This window comes from Watersipora subatra, chromosome 4, assembly GCF_963576615.1.
Source record: "Watersipora subatra chromosome 4, tzWatSuba1.1, whole genome shotgun sequence".
Taxonomy (NCBI): Eukaryota; Metazoa; Bryozoa; class Gymnolaemata; order Cheilostomatida; family Watersiporidae; genus Watersipora; species Watersipora subatra.
Window position 1 is genome coordinate 24186783 of NC_088711.1, and position 3748 is coordinate 24190530.

Genomic DNA, 3748 nt, shown 5'->3' on the forward strand with positions numbered 1-3748 from the left:
GTTCCTAGAAATGCTATACGCGTATGAGTGCCCAATGTAGTGACTGACCTCAGTCTCTGGTGTATGGCAAGGATCTTCTTGGCATTGTCTATGGTCAGCACATAGCGCGGGTCCGGATCGTGACTTAAAAAATGCTGATCCACGTTAGCAAGCACTGGAGCTGTTACCATGACACTTCGAAGCTTTTCAAGCTGTTTGGGTCTAAAAGTTTCCACATATAAACCACATGATATCACAAGTAGCGCCATTTACAATCTCAGTCACTGACATAAGTATCAATTACGTCCAACTGACACATTACCTAGACTGAATACAGAGAAAAGATTATAAATTACCTTCTGAAAATTTACATGGCACACCGATAAAACTGAGGTTATAGTTAATACTTGATGAGCTGAAAGTAAGGTTACAGGTAGTACTTGATGAGCTGAAAGTAAGGTTACAGGTAATACTTGATGAGATGAAACTGAAGTTACAGGTAATACCTGATGAGATGAAAGTAAGGTTACGGGTAATACTTGATGAGATGAAACTGAAGTTACAGGTGATACCTGATGCGTTGAAAGTTGAAACTGATGAGTTTACAATAGATACTACAAAAACTCAAACACTCAGCTCTCAAGATATAATTGAAGCTTCACTACTTATTTTCCATTATTCCCATAACTTGATACATTTGCAGTGAACACATCGAACTGTCGCAGAAAACCAGAAATGCTGCACAATTCGATATAATTTAAATTTTTTAGCATTTACTTAAAACTTAATCCCATCTGATCATTCATTTGAACACTCTACTCTAATCGCATCAAAAGGTATGCTCTTAAGAGTTTTGATTTAATTTTTAATTTGAGAAAAGCGCAATGGAAGTTGCAAGTGCAAATGAATGCTCTTCCGTCTTACTGCGAATACTTTAATAACACGATCAGAGAAATTGACCTTCTAAATCAGCTCAGCATTTATCATGTCACAACGTTATTTGAGCAATTACGGCAACCCATAAAAGACTAACAAATAATAAAATCTTCACTGACAGCCACTTATAAAGGAGCAATTAATCTACCACAGTTTACGAAAGTGCATCTTTAAATGTAAAAATAATGGCTTTGAAAAACTTACTATTCACTCAAGATTGGCAATCAATTTAACAAATGAACATCATAAGTTTCCTTGATCTTTAAAATTTATAGCGTTATTACAAGTAACTACATACATGTGCATTAAAAATAACAAGTGACTTCAAATTGCTTCTTTGAATTGTACCAAATAATTAGAAGTTAAAAGTTTTCCAAAGTTTAATATAACCGTGGTTGCTACAAAGGTTAATTAAAACCAAAACACACTTATAACATGAAAGCAAAGAAACTTACTAATAGTACTTTTCACAGTTCATCTAAAATATATAAATATTTTTATTCTCGCCTAAGTATCCATAGATTCCATCCATGACTATTAGTCATACAATTACAATTTTGTAACTTTTTTGGTGGTTTAAAAGCCATAAAGCTGGGCGCTTTTACAGGTACAACTACAGTACATAGAAATACAGTTAAGAACAATTTAGCTAGTGGCACTCATTCACACTGTTTTTAAACTAAATTTTAAAAAATTACGCATCACAAAAAATGGTTTCGATAAGCTGTCACATTAAATTCTTACAATTCAGCTTAGTAACAAGTTTAAACAACAAAGATTTCACTCTTTTTGTGCTTTAAATATTTGTAAAATATGCTCAACCCACTTGCAAAGGTATAATTGCCAAACTCAGCTTTTCTAAAGATCAGTTGAACAAATAAATCAATGACGGTTTTAATGCATTTAATTATAAGATTTTGAGTTTTGTACCAAAGCATTGTAGTATATATTGAAGAGTTTCAAATGCGAGTTTCATCTATAATTGTATCAGAATGTGAAGTAACAGCAAAAAATAATTTGTACAAGCATATATTAACAGTCATCAACGTTCCAATTTTAGGCTCATTTTTGAATGTATAACACACCAATTTACAATTATGTAAACATTGCATTCCTGTATTATTATATATTTTGCTAACAATGAATGTATGACACTGCTACTAACTTTATCAAAGATTCAGACAGAGGAAAGTACAGAGAAGCTGACTGATGTCTTCAGCTAATAACTGCTCACATTTTCTCTTCAATTGTTTTAACGAATACTAGCTAGGCAACAGATAAAGTAATTTGATATGTCATATATCCTTGAAATACTAGCCAGTCAACAGATAGAGTAATTTGATATGTCATATATCCTTGAAATACTAGCCAATCAACAGATAAAGTAATTTGATATGTCATATATCCTTGAAATACTAGCCAGTCAACAGATAGAGCAATTTGATATGTCATATATCCTTGAAATACTAGCCAGTCAACAGATCAAGCAATTTGATATGTCATATATCCTTGAAATACTAGCCAGTCAACAGATCAAGCAATTTGATATGTCATATATCCTTGAAATACTAGCCAGTCAACAGATAGAGCAATTTGATATGTCATATATCCTTGAAATACTAGCCAGTCAACAGATCAAGCAATTTGATATGTCATATATCCTTGAAATACTAGCCAGTCAACAGATCAAGCAATTTGATATGTCATATATCCTTGAAATACTAGCCAGTCAACAGATAAAGTAATTTGATATGTCATATATCCTTAAAATACTAGCTAGTCAGCAGATAAAACAATTTGATATTTCATATATCCTTGAAATCTAATTGAAACAAACATGGAATCTTACTGAACTGAACAATTAGAAAAAGCTAATATTTTCGCTAAGAACTAAACTAAATTCTATTGTAGAAACTAGAAATTCCCCTGTCTTACAGCCCACGACCAAAGTGATATTGGAAAAAGGAAAGGGTACTGATGGTTGAGAAATGCAATATTAGCAGTCAAATGGCACTGCAGTGCAATAGGATAACTGCAATGGTAGCTGTAATGTACTAGGTGATATTATGTACAACAAACAGCAATAATGAAAGGAAAAGATTATGTTTATATCTCTCCCCCGCAATAGGAGAAATGAAATATTAGAAGTAAAATGCACTGATATTATTAGAATAATCAACGTTATTAATATAGTAATACAGTAATAATAGAAAACCAATGCACAATTTCGTTTACACTTCAAAATGTCATAGCTAACAATATCAAGAAGTTGTGATATTTATATAGATTTTTAGAAAATCTATTTAACAAAACTATTTAGAAAAAATAATAACAGTAACATATTGCCCAACACCAGTCACTATATACTTCGATCTTGTAAAATCGAATGCTTATTCTTATAATTAAATCTTATAAAATCGAATAATTATTCTTATAATTAAATCTTATAAAATCGAATAATTATTCTTATAATTAAAGATTGTAATAATCTCATAAGAATCGTTAAAAAAAATACCATCGTCATTTCCTTTACTTTCACTGCTTTGGACATCAGTTGGAATACCAAAGTACTCATAAGTGTCCAAAATGTCAGTTACTTTGAAATTGGCAAAAAGGAAATGACTATTTTTCAGTATTTTTACGTTAATTACAGAAACCTTCGGCAATTGGACAATGCTATAGACTAGTGAAATGTGCTCGTTTTTTGTGTGTGAAATGCGCAAGACTTAATGGTTCTATTCTCTGTTGCTCGGCGTTTCGTTTGCCGGTCTTAATTTTGATAAAAATAAGGCTCGTCAAGTTTTAATAAGAATTTTGGGCCGAATTAATCAGT